This window comes from Castor canadensis, chromosome 7, assembly GCF_047511655.1.
Source record: "Castor canadensis chromosome 7, mCasCan1.hap1v2, whole genome shotgun sequence".
NCBI lineage: Eukaryota > Metazoa > Chordata > Mammalia > Rodentia > Castoridae > Castor > Castor canadensis.
In genome coordinates, this window is record NC_133392.1 from 101,468,111 (window position 1) to 101,484,105 (window position 15,995).

Sequence of the window (15,995 nt, forward strand, 5' to 3'; positions counted from 1 at the left end):
CTCACCTAAGGCTAAGTTTCAGTTTTGAAGTTATTTGTTATTAATTCAATCTTCGACATATATAGGCCTATTCAGACTATTTCTCCTTGTATGAACTCTGGTAGAGGAATTGGTGCATTCCACGTACATTATCAAATTTAGAATATATTCACAGTATTCCTTTATCTTTTTAATGTACTTTTAATATAGCTATTATATGAATCTTATGAGGTAGAATTTCAAATTTCTTGTTTCCTTGAGTGACAGAACTACTTGGCATTTTTGAAATTTATGTGTTGTGAGGTGCATACAGTCTGGGTTACCATTTAAACTTACGAGCAGAGGAGGTGGTATAGAAATGAACTTTGGTTTTTGAAATGTGTCAATATTTTATATATTTAAAAATAAAATGAAGTGATTGGCCCCTGTGGCTCACACCTGTAATCTAGCTACTTGGGAAGGTAAGATTGGGAGGATTATTGTAGGAGGTCAGCTCAACAGCTGGGTGCGGTGGCATGTGCCTGTCATCTCAAGCTACACAAGAGGCTATCAGGTGACCTCAGTTGCAGGCCAGTGTGTGTTGGAGGGAGAATTTACAAGACCCTACCTCCATGGAAAAAAGCTGTGTGTGGTGGTGCATATCTGTCATGTCAGCAATGGCAGGAAGAATAAATATCAGGATTGCAGCCCAGGCTGGCCTCAGCAAAAAGTAAGGCTATATCTTCAAAATAACCAGAGTAAAAAAAAAAAAAAAAAAAGAAAAGAAAAGAAAAAAGGGGCTTGAGGCTTTGATCAAGTGATAGAACACCTGCCTAGCAAGCATGAATGCCTAAGTTCTCATCCTAGTATGACAATAATAATAATAATAATAATAATAATAATTATAGTTAAACACTAAAATTGCATAGAAAAGCAAATCAAGTAAATCTATACAAAATTAATGAGTACACCAAAACATAGAAAATAATTGATCAAAGAAAAATTTGTACATATTGTTTTGATTGTACATGTTGATACACAGTATAGAGCAAAATAATTACAAGGTTGTCTAGAATTTTATTTACTGTGTATTCTATTGGATGTATTAAGCTTCTGGGATCTTACTTGCTGTCTTTCACTATTTTGAAGGTTTTAGACACTAATGTTTCAAGTGCTTTTCTGTTCTACTCTTTCTCTTTTATTCTCCTGGTATTCTTAATACAGTTGCTCCTTCTTATCCTGAGGGGAGATGTTTCAGCCCCCAGTGGATGGCTGAAACCATGTATAGTACCAAATCATGTACATATAATTTTTTCCCACACAAAAATACACAAACACCTATAATAAAATTTAAATTATAAATCAGGCAGAGTAAAAGATTAATAACTATAGATAATAATAAATATTATAATTATAAAAACATCCAGTTATAAATGCTTTTTGAAATTTACCAGTTATTTATTTCTGAAATTTTCCACTTAATACTTTGAGACTACTTTGACTACAAGTAACTGAAAACACAAATGGTGATATCATGGATAAAAGGTGTGACTGTACATGTATTTAGATTATTTAGTCATGCCCCCACCATGCTCTAAGTCTCTTTCATTTTCTTTTCAACTTTGTTCTCTATATTTTTAGTTTTGATAATTTCTGTAGGTCTGCCTTCAAGTTAATGTCTTTCTTTTGCTACTTCTTATCTTCTCTGAGACTAATCATGTCAATTTCTGTGAGCAATTGCCTTTGCCTCCTATACAATATTGATTATATATAGCTTCTATTTCTCTGCCACGATCCCCAGTCTTGGCCTCCTGGTGCTTACTACAGGCTGTGTTCTTACACTGACTGTATAGAAAGAGATTGTAAAGTAAACCTGTCCCATATACACTTCAGCCCAGGTCCTGTGTATTGTGAATGGGAAGAGACCCATTCATACACCAGACCTCTTCACTACTTCCTACAGTGTAACCTTCCTACAGTGGCCTCTGTCAGTTTAAGTTACTTTATTAGCTCCTCTACAGTGCCACATCACTTTCAAGTTTTGGTTTTCCTACTTTTACCTATTCCACCCATCCATGTGTGTGACCCATATCCAATAGCATTACTGCATTTGTTTTAGGTTCAAATCCGCATATGAAGGAGAACATATGAGAATTCCAAGATGGCGGCTAGAGGTAGGAAGCAGAAAGCGAGCCTCCTATAGTGAAATCTTGGAGAGACGCTGGAGACACACTTTGCAGGCATAATCACCGAGAAAAGGCATTACTTTGACCCCTCCACATCTCCAGCCGGCGCAGAGAATCTCCACTTCACGTTAAACGGAGAAACGAGGAGGGCCCCCGGGGCCGCCAGTGGCCGGCGCCCATACGGCTTGGGAAGACGTGGACCAGGTGAGCTTTGCGGTACCGCGGTAGCCCCACAGACAAGCCTGGGCCAGAGCAGCATAGCCCCCTGGACAGACTGACCTCCACCTGGGAAAAAAAGAGAAACTGAGTACTAAGCAATAAGAACAGTTAAGACATGCTGGAAAGAGGGTGGGGCGCCCTGAGCGCTGAAGATTGGGGGAAGGGAATCCTTCCCGGGACTGTAAATAAACGAGCCAATGAGCGGGCAGGCCGGAGAGGCTCTGGCAGGAGCGGGGCGCGTGCCCAGCAACCAGGAGCGGGGACGCTTGTGAGAGGAGGGAAGACCCACTTCCCACGTGAACTGTAAATAAACACGCAGGCCTGACAACGCAGGGCAGTGTCACCTTTCCCAGTGCTTGGAAAGGGAAAAGCCTGTAGCAGAGCCCCCCCCCCCCCCCGCACAGGAGAACTCTGAGCAAACAAAGCCTGTGGGACCAGGTGAGTGCTAGCTCACCCCAGAGATCTGCATAAATAACGCATAAATAATACAGGCTGAGAGCAGCAGGCAGGCAAGCCACAGTTGCAGATACCACTCTCAGAACTGCCTCCAGACGCTTTTTTTTCTTTTTCTCCCTACCTTTGATGAGAGAACAACCGAATTACACCTGCAAGCCGAAAAACTTACTGAAACTGTATTGCATTTGAACTGGGGACACTTGGTGGGGCTTTTTTTTTTTTTTCTTCTGTGTGTGTGTGAGTGTAGTTTTGTTCTAATTTATGCATCCCCTTTGATGAGACAACTACAGAACAACATCTGAGGCACCAACTCCAGGACTGGAGATTGAGACGGACATCCAAATTATTAAGACTGAAATTGCATTGCATATAAACTTGGAAGTTTTTTGTTTTTTTTTTTTTTTTTTAATTTTCTATTTTCCATTTTATTTTAATTCATTTTTATAAATAGATATTACTTTCATATACTTATTTTTTATTTTTTTTATCTTTGATTTTCAATCCTCTCTCTGTCACTCTATTGTCTGTTCAGCTTACTGTCGATTAGTACACTAACACTCCCTGTTTATACCTTTGAAACTCTCTTGTCTGATACCTTGTTCTGCTTTCTCCCTCTTGTCTGTATATTTGTTTTCCCCTTTTCTTTAACTTCTTGCTTTCCATCTCAGCTCACTCTTCCATTCTCAATATTACCATTGTTATTATTACAAGCTAGAAAATACTTAATTACACACAGTACAGGGACAGTAAAAACACCAAGGACAATGACAGGAAGACAGAAAAAACAAGGAAACCAGTTTCCCCACAGCAAAAAATTAGTACAGGAACCAGAGGGGAATGAACAGAACAGAAACTCAGAGCCAGACTCCAACAAAATGAAGATAAACTATGCCAAAGGACCCAATGAAGCCTACAAGAATAATTTAAAAGAAGACATACTACAAGTACTCAATGAGAATTTTATAGAGATGATACTGGATAGGGTCAACCAAAATGTACAGGAGACACTCAAGAAATTCCAAGACAATAAAAATAGAGAATTTGAAAAAGCAAAAGAAGAAATAAAGGAAACCATAGAAGCACTGTATAAACACCAAAGTAAAAGAGAGAACACAATGAATAAATGGATAAATGAACTTAGGACAAAAATAGACAACAATAAAGAGGAAAACAGCCAGGATATGGAAAACCTCAGAAAAAACAACGAAACAGAACTGCAAAACAAAACGGAAGGCCAATCCAGCAGAATAGAACAAACAGAAGACAGAATCTCAGAACTTGAAGATGAAATGGTAATTAAAGGAAAAACTGAAGAACTATTAATTAAACAACTCAAGACCTGTGAAAAGAAAATGCAATAACTCACTGACTCCATCAAAAGACCAAACTTGAGAATCATGGGCATCGAAGAAGGAGAAGAGGTGCAAGCGAAGGGAATGCGTAATATATTCAACAAAATAATAATGGAAAATTTCCCAAATCTAGAGAAAGATATTCCCATACAAATGCAAGAGGCCTCCAGGACACCAAACAGACCAGATCAAAATTGAACTACTCCACGACATATCATCATTAAAACAACAAGTTCAGAAACTAAGGAAAGAATATTGAAGGCTGCAAGAGAGAAAAAACAAGTAACATACAAAGGTAAACCCATCAAAATCACAGCAGACTTCTCAACAGAAACATTAAAAGCAAGAAGAGCGTGGGGTGAGATCTTCCGGGCACTGAATGAAAATAACTTCAACCCCAGGATACTCTACCCAGCAAAGCTATCATTCAAAATAGATGGAGCAATAAAAGTCTTCCATGATAAGCAGAAACTAAAACAATATGTGACCACAAAGCCACCATTACAAAAGATTCTGCAAGGGATCCTGCACACATAAAGTGACACCCAACTTAACCATGAAAAGGCAGGCAGCACCAAACCACAGGATAAGAAAAAGCAAGACAGTAGAGAGTAACATCAAGTTAGGTACACACAATCAAACCTTCAAACAACTAAGACAACTAAATGGCAGGAATCACCACATACCTATCAGTACTAACACTTAATGTTAATGGACTTAATTCACCCATCAAAAGACACCGTTTGACAAAATGGATTAAAAAAGAAGATCCAACAATTTGTTGCTTACAGGAGAATCATCTCACCGACAGAAATAAGCATATGCTTAGGATGAAAGGCCGGAAGAAGATTTACCAAGCCAATGGCCCCTGAAAACAAGCAGGAGTAGCAATATTTATCTCTGACAAAGTAGACTTCAAACCTACATTGATCAAACGAGATAAAGGACATTCCATACTAATAAAAGGGGAAATAGACCAAAAGGAAATTATAATCATCAATCTGTACGCACCCAATGTCAATGCACCCAATTTCATCAAACATACCCTGAAAGACCTAAAAGCATATATAAACGCCAACACAGTGGTTGTGGGAGACTTTAACACTCCATTATCATCAATAGATAGGTCATCCAAACAAAAACTCAATAAAGAAATCCAAGATCTAAAATATGCAATAGATCAAGTGGACCTAGTAGATGTCTACAGAACATTTCATCCAACCTCTACACAATATACATTCTTCTCAGCAGCCCATGGAACCTTCTCCAAAATAGATCATATCCTAGGACACAAAGCAAGCCTCAGCAAATATAAGAAAATAGAAATAATACCATGCATACTATCTGACCACAATGCAGTAAAAGTAGAACTCAACAACAAAAGTAAAGACAAAAAACATGCAAACAGCTGGAAACTAAATAACTCATTACTTAATGAAGAATGGATCATCGATGCAATAAAAGAGGAAATTAAAAAGTTCCTAGAAGTCAATGAAAATGAAAACACAACCTACCGGAACCTATGGGACACAGCTAAGGCAGTCTTGAGAGGAAAGTTTATAGCCATGAGTGCATATATTAAAAAGATTGAAAGATCCCAAATCAATGACCTAATGATACATCTCAAACTCCTAGAAAAACAAGAACAAGCAAATCCCAAAAAAATTGAAGGAGAGAAATAATAAAAATAAGAGCTGAAATCAATGAAATAGAAACCAAAAAAACCATACAAAGAATTAATGAAACAAAAAGTTGGTTCTTTGAAAAAATAAACAAGATCGATAGACCCCTGGCAAACCTGACTAAAATGAGGAGAGAAAAAACCCAAATTAGTAGAATTAGGAATGCAAAAGGGGAGATAACAACAAACACCATGGAGGTCCAGGAAATGAACCAAGAGGAAATTAATCACCTGAATAGACCTATAACACAAAATGAAATTGAAGCAGCAATCAAGAGTCTCCCCAAAAAGAAAAGTCCAGGACCTGATGGATTCTCTGCTGAATTCTATCAGACCTTTAAAGAAGAACTGATACCAACCCTCCTTAAATTGTTCCATGAAATAGAAAGGGAAGGAAAACTGCCAAACACATTTTATGAAGCCAGTATTACACTTATCCCAAAACCAGGCAAAGACACCTCCAAAAAGGAGAACTATAGGCCAATCTCCTTAATGAACATTGATGCAAAAATCCTCAACAAAATAATGGCAAATCGAATTCAGCAACACATCAAAAAGATTATTCGCCACAACCAGGTAGGCTTCATCCCAGGGATGCAGGGGTGGTTCAACATATGAAAATCAATAAACGTAATAAACCACATTAACAGAAGCAAAGACAAAAACCACTTGATCATCTCAATAGATGCAGAAAAAGCCTTTGATAAGATCCAACATCATTTCATGATAAAAGCTCTAAGAAAACTAGGAATAGAAGGAAAGTTCCTCAACATTATAAAAGCTATATATGACAAACCTACAGCCAGTGTTATACTTAACGGAGAAAAATTAAAACCATTCCCTCTAAAATCAGGAACCAGACAAGGATGCCCACTATCTCCACTCCTATTCAACATAGTACTGGAATTCCTAGCCAGAGCAATTAGGCAAGAAGAAGGAATAAAAGGAATACAAATAGGTAAAGAAACTGTCAAAATATCCCTATTTGCAGATGACATGATCCTATACCTTAAAGACCCAAAAAACTCTACTCAGAAGCTTCTAGACATCATCAATAGCTATGGCAAAGTAGCAGGATATAAAATCAACATAGAAAAATCATTAGCATTTCTATACACTAACAATGAGCAAACGGAAAAAGAATGTATGAAAACAATTCCATTTACAATAGCCTCAAAAAAAATCAAATACCTAGGTGTAAACCTAACAAAAGATGTGAAAGACCTCTACAAGGAAAACTGTACACTTCTGAAGAAAGAGATTGAGGAAGACTATAGAAAGTGAAGAGATCTCCCATGCTCATGGATTGGTAGAATCAACATAGTAAAAATGTCGATACTCCCCAAAGTAATCTACATGTTTAATGCAATTCCCATCAAAATTCCAATGACATTCATTAAAGAGATTGAAAAATCTACTGTGAAATTTATATGGAAACACAAGAGGCCATGAATAGCCAAGGCAATACTCAGTCAAAAGAACAATGCAGGAGGTATCACAATACCTGACTTCAAACTATATTACAAAGCAATAACAATAAAAACAGCATGGTACTGGCACAAAAACAGACATGAAGACCAGTGGAACAGAATAGAGGATCCACATATGAAGCCACACAACTATGAGCAACTTATCTTTGACAAAGGAGCTAAAAATATACGATGGAGAAATAGCCTCTTCAACAAAAACTGCTGGGAAAACTGGTTAGCAGTCTGCAAAAAACTGAAACTAGATCCATGTATATCACCCTATACCAAGATTAATTCAAAATGGATCAAGGATCTTAATATCAGACCCCAAACTCTAAAGTTGATACAGGAAAGAGTAGGAAATACTCTGGAGTTAGTAGGTATAGGTAAGAACTTTCTCAACGAAACCCCAGCAGCACAGCAACGAAGAAATAGCATAGATAAATGGGACCTCATAAAACTAAAAAGCTTCTGTTCATCAAAAGAAATGGTCTCTAAACTGAAGAGAACACCCACAGAGTGGGAGAAAATATTTGCCAATTATACATCAGACAAAGGACTGATAACCAGAATATACAGGGAACTTAAAAAACTAAATTCTCCCAAAACTAATGAACCAATAAAGAAATGGGCATGTGAACTAAACAGAACTTTCTCAAAAGAAGAAATTCAAATGGCCAGAAAACACATGAAAAAATGCTCACCATCTCTAGCAATAAAGGAAATGCAAATTAAAACCACACTAAGATTCCACCTCACCCCTGTTAGAATAGCCATCATCAGCAACACCACCAACAACAGGTGTTGGCGAGGATGCGGGGAAAAAGGAACCCTCTTACACTGTTGGTGGGAATGTAGACTAGTACAACCACTCTGGAAAAAAATTTGGAGGCTACTTAAAAAGCTGGACATCGATCTACCATTTGATCCAGCAATACCACTCTTGGGGATATACCCAAAAGACTGTTACTCCAGAGGCACCTGCACATCCATGTTTATTGTGGCACTATTCACAATAGCCAAGTTATGGAAACAGCCAAGATGCCCCAGCACTGACGAATGGATTAAGAAAATGTGGTATCTATACACAATGGAATTTTATGCAGCCATGAAGAACGAAATGTTATCATTCGCTGGTAAATGGATGGAATTGGAGAACATCATTCTGAGTGAGGTTAGCCTGGCTCAAAAGACCAAAAATTGTATGTTCTCCCTCATATGTGGACATTAGATCAAGGGCAAACACAACAAGGGGATTGGACTATGAGCACATGATAAAAGCGAGAGCACACAAGGGAGGGGTGAAGATAGGTAAGACACCTAAAATCTAGCTAGCATTTGTTGCCCTTAATGCAGAGAAACTAAAGCAGATACCTTAAAGCAACTGAGGCCAATAGGAAAAGGGGACCAGAAACTAGAGTAAAGGTTAGATCAAAAAGAATTAACCTAGAAGGTAACACCCATGCACAGAAAATCAATGTGAGTCAATGCCCTGTATAGCTATCCTTATCTCAACCAGCAAAATCCCTTGTTCCTTCCTATTATTGCTTATACTCTCTCTACAACAAAATTAGAGATAAGGGCAAAATAGTTTCTGCTGGGTATTGAGGGGGGGAGCGGGAGGGGGTGGAGTGGGTGGTAAGGGAGGGGGTGGGGGCAGGGGGGAGAAATGAACCAAGCCTTGTATGCACATATGAATAATAAAAGAAAAATGAAAAAAAAAATGAAGGAGAACATATGATTTTTGACCTTCTGAGCCTGGCTAACTTCACTTAAGATGATATTCTCAGTTCCATCCTTTTACTTGAAATGACAAAATTTCATTTTTCTTTGTGGCTGAATAAAATTCCATTGTGTATAAAAAACAAATTTTCTTAATCCATTCATTGGTAGTGGGGCATCTTGGTTATTTCCATAACTTAGCTATTGTGAATGGTGCTGCAATAAACATGAGTGTGCAAGTGCCTTTGGAATGACCTGAGTTGCATTCCTTTGGGTATATCCCTAGGAGTGGTATTGCTGGGTCATATGGCAGATCAATGTTGAGATCCTTATCTCAACCAGCAAAAACCCTTGTCCCTTCCTGTTATTGCTTATTCTCTCTCTACAACAAAATTAGAAATAAGGGCAAAATAGTTTCTGCTGGGTATTGAGGTGGGGGAAGAGGGAGGGGGTGGAGTGGGTGGTAAGGGAGGGGGTGGGGGCAGAGGGGAGAAATGAACCAAGCCTTGTATGCACATCTGAATAATAAAAGAAAAAGAAAAAAAAAAAAGAAGCCTCCATATTGTTTTCCAAAGTGGTTACACTAGCTTGCATTCCCACCAGCAATGTATGAGGGTTCCTTTTTCACTGGATCCTTGCCAACATTTGTTGTTCGTGGTGTTTTTGAAGATAGCTATTCTAACAGGAGTGAGGTGTAATTTTAGTGTGGTTTTGATTTGCATTTCCTTTATGGCCAGGGATGATGAGCATTTTTCCATGTGTTTTCTGCCCATTTGGATTTCTTCCTTAGAAAAAGTTCTGTTTAGTTCAGTTGTCCACTTCTTTTTTGGTTCATTGATTTTGGAGGAGTTTAGTTTTTTGAGTTCCCTGTATATTCTGGTTATCAGTCCTTTGTCTGATGTATAGCCAGCAAATATTTTCTCCCACTCTGTAGGTTGTCGCTTCAGTTTAGAGACCATTTCTTTTGTTGTGCAGAAGCTTCTCAATTTCATGTAGTCCCATTTGTACATCCTTTCTTTTAGTTGCTGGGCTGCTGGAGGGCCACTTGAGAAAGTCCTTGCCTATACCTATTTCTTCCAGAGTATCCCCTGCTCTTTCCTGTACTAATTTCAGAGTTTCAGGTCTGATATTAAGGTCTTTACCCACTTTGAGTTGATACTAGTACAGGGTGATAGACATGGATCTGGTTTCAGTTTTCTGCAGGCAGATAACCACTATTTCCAGCAACATTTATTGAAGAGGCTACATTTTCTCCATTGTAAGTTTTTGACACCTTTTCAAAAATTAGGTTGGGATAGCTGCATGGATTCATATCTGTGTCCTCTATTCTGTTCCACTGGTCTTCATGTCTGTTTTTGTGTCAATACCATGTTGTTTTTATTGCTATGGCTCTGTAGTATGTTTAGAAGTTGTATATTATGATACCTCCAGCATTGATCTTTTTGCTCAGTATTTCCTTGGCTATTCACAGTCTCTTGTATTTCTAAATGAACTTTAGGGTAGATTTTTCAATCTCTGTGATTTAATGTCATTTGGGTTTTGATGATAATTGCTTTGAACATGTAGATTCCTTTTGGTAGTACAGCCATTATTACTATGTTAATTCTACCAGTCAATGAGCATGGGAGATCTTTCCAAATTCTATAGTCTTCCTCAATCTCTTTTGTCAGGGGTTTGTAGTTCTCCTTGTAGAGGTCATTCACATCCTTTGTTAAGTTCACTCCTAGATACTTTATTTTTTTGGAGGCTATGTAAATAGGATTGTTTTCCTATATTCTTTCTCAATGTGTTCATTGTTGGTGTATAAAAAGACTACTGATTTTTGTAAGTTGATTTTGTATCCTGCTACTTTTCTGGAGCTGTTTATGGTGTCTGGGAGTTTTTGGGTAGAGTTTTTGGGTCTTTGAGGTATAGGATCATGTCACGTGCAAATAGGGATACTTTGACAGTTTCTTTACTTATTTGTATTCCTTTCATTTCTTCTTCTTGCTTTATTTCTCTGGTTAGGAATTCAAGGTCTATGTTGAATAGGAATGGGGATATTGGGCATACTTGTCTTGTTCCTGATTTTAGGGGAAATGGTTTCAGTTTTTCTCCATTAAGTATAATGTTAGCTGTAGGTTTGTCATATATTTCCTTTATAATGTTGAGATACATTTTTCTATTCCTAGTTTTCTTAGGGCTTTTATCATGAAGTGGGGTTGAATCTTATCAAAGGCTTTTTCTGCATCTATTGAGATGATTAGGTGGTTTTTGTACTTGCTTCTACTAATGTGCTGTATTACATTTATTGATTTGCATATGTTGAACCACCCTTTCATCCTTGGGATGAAACCTACTTGTTCATGGTGAATGATCTTTCTGATATGATATTGGATTAGATTTGCTCAATTTTTCTTATTAATTTAATGAGGATTTTTGCATTGATCATTAAGGAGATTGGCTTATATTTCTTCTTTTTGGAGGTGTCTTTGTCTGGTTTTGAGATGAGTGTAATAATGGCTTCTTAGAATGAGTTATGCAGTATTCTTTCCTTTTCTATTTCATGGAACAGTTTAAGGAGAGTTGATATTAGTTCTTTTTTAAAGGTATGATACAACTCAGCATAGAATCCATCAGGTCCAAGACTTTTCTTTTTGGGTGACACTTTATTGCTGCTTCAATTTCATTTTGTGTTATAGATCTGTTTAGGTATTTAATATCCTCTTGAATGGTCATAAGTATCTAAAAATTTGACCATTTCTTCAAGATTTTCAAATTTATTGGAATATAGGTTCTCAAAGTAGTCTCTGATGATTCCCTGGATTTCCTTGGTGTTTGTTTTTATCTCCCTTTTTGTGTTTCTGATTTTACTGATTTAGGTATTTTCCCTCATCATTTTAGTCAGGTTTGCCAGGGGTCTGTCAATCTTGTTTATTCTTTCAAAGAACCGGATTTTTGTTTTGTTGATTCTTTGTATTTTTTTTTGTCTCTTTATTAATTTAGGCCCTTATTTTTATTATTTCTCTCCTTCTACTTGATTTGGGTTTTGCTTGTTCTTGTTTTCCTAGGAGTTTGAGATGTAGCATTAGATCTTTCTGTCCTTTTAATATATGCACTCATCACTATAAACTGTCCTCTTAGGACTTCTCTTGCTGTGTCCCTTAGATATTGGTAGGTAGGGTTTTCATTTTCATTAACTTTCAGGAATGTTTAAATTTCCTCTTTTATTTCATCAATGACCTACTGATCACTGAACAATGTGTTGTTCAGCTTCCAATTGTTTGCATATTTTCTGCTGTTCTTTTTGCTGTTGAGTTCTAGTTTTAATGCATTGTGATCAGATAGAATGCAGATTATTTCTATTATATTTGCTGAGGCTTGCTTTGTGCCCTAAGATGTGATCAATTTTAGAGAAAGTTCCATGGGCTGCTGAGAAGAATGTATGTTGTGTGGAAATATTCTGTAGACATCAACTAGCTCCATTGATCTTTGGTGAAATTTAGTTCTAGAATTTCTTTATTGATTTTTTGTTTGGGTGACCTCTCTATTGGTGATAGTGGGGTTTAAAGTCTCCCACTACCCTGTGTTGGAGCCTGTATGTGCTTTTAAGTCCTTTAAAGTAAGTTTGATTAAATTGGGCATATTGAGATTGGGTGCATAGTTAGATTGATAATTGGGTGCATAATTAGGTTGATAATTATTATTTCCTCTTGGTGTATTTCCCCTTTTATTAGTATGAAGTGTCTTTCTTTATCTCATTTGATCAATGTAAGTTTGAAGTCTACTTTGTCTGATGTAAGTATTGCTACTCCTGCCTGTTTTTTGGGGCAATTGGCTTGATAAATCTTTTTCCAGACTTTCACACTAAGCCAGTGTTTGTTTCTGTCAATGAGATGGGTCTCCTGTAAGCAACAGATTGTTGGTTCTTTTTCTGTAATCCAGTTTGCCAATGGTGTCTTTCAATGGGGAATTTGAGTCCATTGACATCAATATTAATATTGATAAGTATGTGGTGATTCTTGCCATTTAGTTGTTTTTGTTTAAAGATTTGATTGTGTGTAGCTGAATCAATGTTACTCTCTGATTACTTGTCTTTTCTTCTCCTGTGGTTTGATACTTCTTGTCCTCTTGTGGTTTTGTTTGCTTTCATCTTCTGTGTGTAGAATTCAATGTAGAATCTTCCTCAGTGGTGGCTTGGTGGTCATATATTGTTTTAGTTTCTGTATATTGTGGAAGATTTTTATTACTTCATCACTTTTGAATGATAGTTTTGCTCGGTAGAGTATCCAAGGGCTGAAATTATTTTCATTCAGTGCCCAAAATACCTCAATCCATGCCCTTATTGCTTTTAAGTTTTCCATTGAGAAATCGGCTGTTATTTTGATGGGTTTACCTTTGTATGTTATTTTTTTTTTCTCTCTTACAGCCTTTCATATTCATTCTCTCTTCTATGTGCATGTTGTTTTAATGATAATATGCTATGGGGAGGTTCTATTTTGGGCAAGTCTTTTTGGTGTGTTGGATGCTTCCTGTACCTGAATGACCAAAACTTTTTGGAGGTTTGGAAAATTTTTCTGTTGTTATTTAGTTGCATTTATTACGTATCCCTTTGGTTTGCACCTCTTCTTCTTCAATGCCCATAATTCTCTGGTTTGGTCTTTTGATGGAGTTGCTGAGTTCTTGCTTATTCCTTTCGCAGCTCTTGTGCTGTTTGACTAAGCATTCTTCTGTTTTTTTTTTTTTAATTTATATTTTATCTTCAAGTGTTGAAATTCTGTTTTCCACTTGTTCTAGTCTGCTGGAGTAGCCTTCCACTGTATTTTGTGCTTCTGTTTGATTCTTTTTTCTGAGATTTTCCATATCATGGGTCACTTTCTCTGTAATGTTTTTTATTTTTATCTTTAATTCATTTATTTCTCTATTTATAGTGTTTTGTATTTCACTTTGGTATTTATTTAGGGCTCCTCTAAATTCTTTTATTTGTTTCTGTGTCTTCTTGTGTTCTTTATTTTTGGTATCTTGAAATTTCTTGAGTACATTTTGTATATTTATCTTACTTTTTAAAAAATATTTTCTGCTAATTCCAACATCTAGTTCATTTTTGTCAATTAATATTCACTGATATTTTGATTATCTGTCACATTTTTCCATTTCATAACTAATTGATGTAATTATAACTGGGCACTTTTAAAAATAGTATCATTTGCTTAAATTTTCTCATCATTTTAAGTTCTTTAATGTTTGGTTGACCCAAGTTTGTGCTTCAAACCCTTACCTATTTTCAATCATTTCCCAAGTAATCTTGCATGGTTTCATTTTTTAATATTTATATTTATATATTCATTTTTTATCTTTCCTCTAAACACCTAACTCATATATCAAACTTCCAATTCTACATTTTTGCTCTATTGTCTAACAAACAAAATCAAACTTGACAAGTTAGAAGCCAAAATCACCACCAACATACTTTTTCTTTTCAGTGTTTGTCATCTCAGTAAATGGTCCCCAAATTAGGGTAGAAAACTTAGTGTCACTGGCATGTTTTTTTCTTCACTGTCTACATTGTGTTGACTTTGAAAAGTTTAGTCCTTAAATGACTGTTATGAACTAAGCATTTGTGTCCTTCCCAAATTTATGTTGAAATCCTTATCTCCAATGTGATGGTATCAAGAGGTGGGGGCTTTGGTTGCATCCTCATGTGCTATTTTCAAAGGCCTCAATGAGATAGCTCATTCCTCCCTCCATGCAGACAGGAAAAAGCTAGATGCCTATGAATCAGGAACTGGGCTCTTCCCAGATACTGAATCTGCCAGTATCTTCATGTTGGATTTGCTAGTCAACAAAACTTTGAGATAAATGTTTGTTGTTTAAACCAAAATAAATAAATAAATAAATAAATAAATAAATAAATAAAAATAAAAATAACTTGCAGAAAAATCCTCAATAAAATAACGGCAAACCAAATCAAACAAAGCATCAGAAAGATCATCCACAGTGACCAAGTTGGCTTCATCCCAGGGATGCAGGGGTGGTTCAACATACACAAATCTATGAATGAAATACAGCACATTAATAGAAGCAGAGACAAAAACCACTTCATCATCTCAATATATCCAGAAAAAGGCTTCAAAAAGATCCAACACCACTTCATGATAAAAGCTGTAAGAAAACTAGGAATAGAAGGAATATTCCTCAACATTGTAAACAGCCAACATCATACTTAAAGGTGAAGAACTGAAACAATTTCCCCTAAGTCAGGAATGAGACAAGGGTACCCACTATCCCCACTCCTATTCAACATAGTCCTGGAATTCCTATCCAAAGCAATTAAGCAAGAAGAAGAAATAAAAGGAATATGACTAGGTAAAGAAATGGTCAAAATATCCCTATTTTGCAGGTGATGTGATCCTATATCTTAAAGACCCAAAAAACTCTACCCAAAAACTCCTAGCAACCATAAACAACTATAGCAAGGTGGCAAGATACAAAATCAACTTACAAAAATCATTAGTTTTCTGTACACCAACAACAAACAAACAGAGAAAGAATATATGGAAACAATTCCATTTACAACAGCATGAAAAAAAAAATCAAATACCAGGAGTAAACTTAACAAAGCATGTGAATGACCTCTACAAGGAGAACTACAAACCCCTGAAGAAAGAGATCAAGGAAAACTACAGAATATGGAAAGATATCCTGTGCTCATGGATTGGTAGAATCAACATATTAAAAATGGCTATACTACCAAAAGCAATCTACATGTTTAATGTAATTCCCATCAAAATCCCAATGACTTTCATCACAGAGATTGAAAAATCTACCCTAAAGTTCATTTGGAAACACAGAAGATCATGAATAGCCAAGGCAATACTCAGCAAAAAAGATTAATGCTGGAGGTATCACAATACCAACTTCCAACTATATTATAAAGCAATAGCAATAAAAACAGTATGGTACTGGCACAAAA

The 15,995-nt window shown here is 36.5% G+C and overlaps 1 pseudogene; it reads left to right on the forward strand.

The window, feature by feature from the left end:
- The first annotated feature begins 1,763 nt into the window (after positions 1 to 1,763).
- On the forward strand, positions 1,764 to 1,886 carry LOC141425361 (small nucleolar RNA SNORA51; annotated as a pseudogene).
- The last annotated feature ends 14,109 nt before the right edge of the window (positions 1,887 to 15,995 follow it).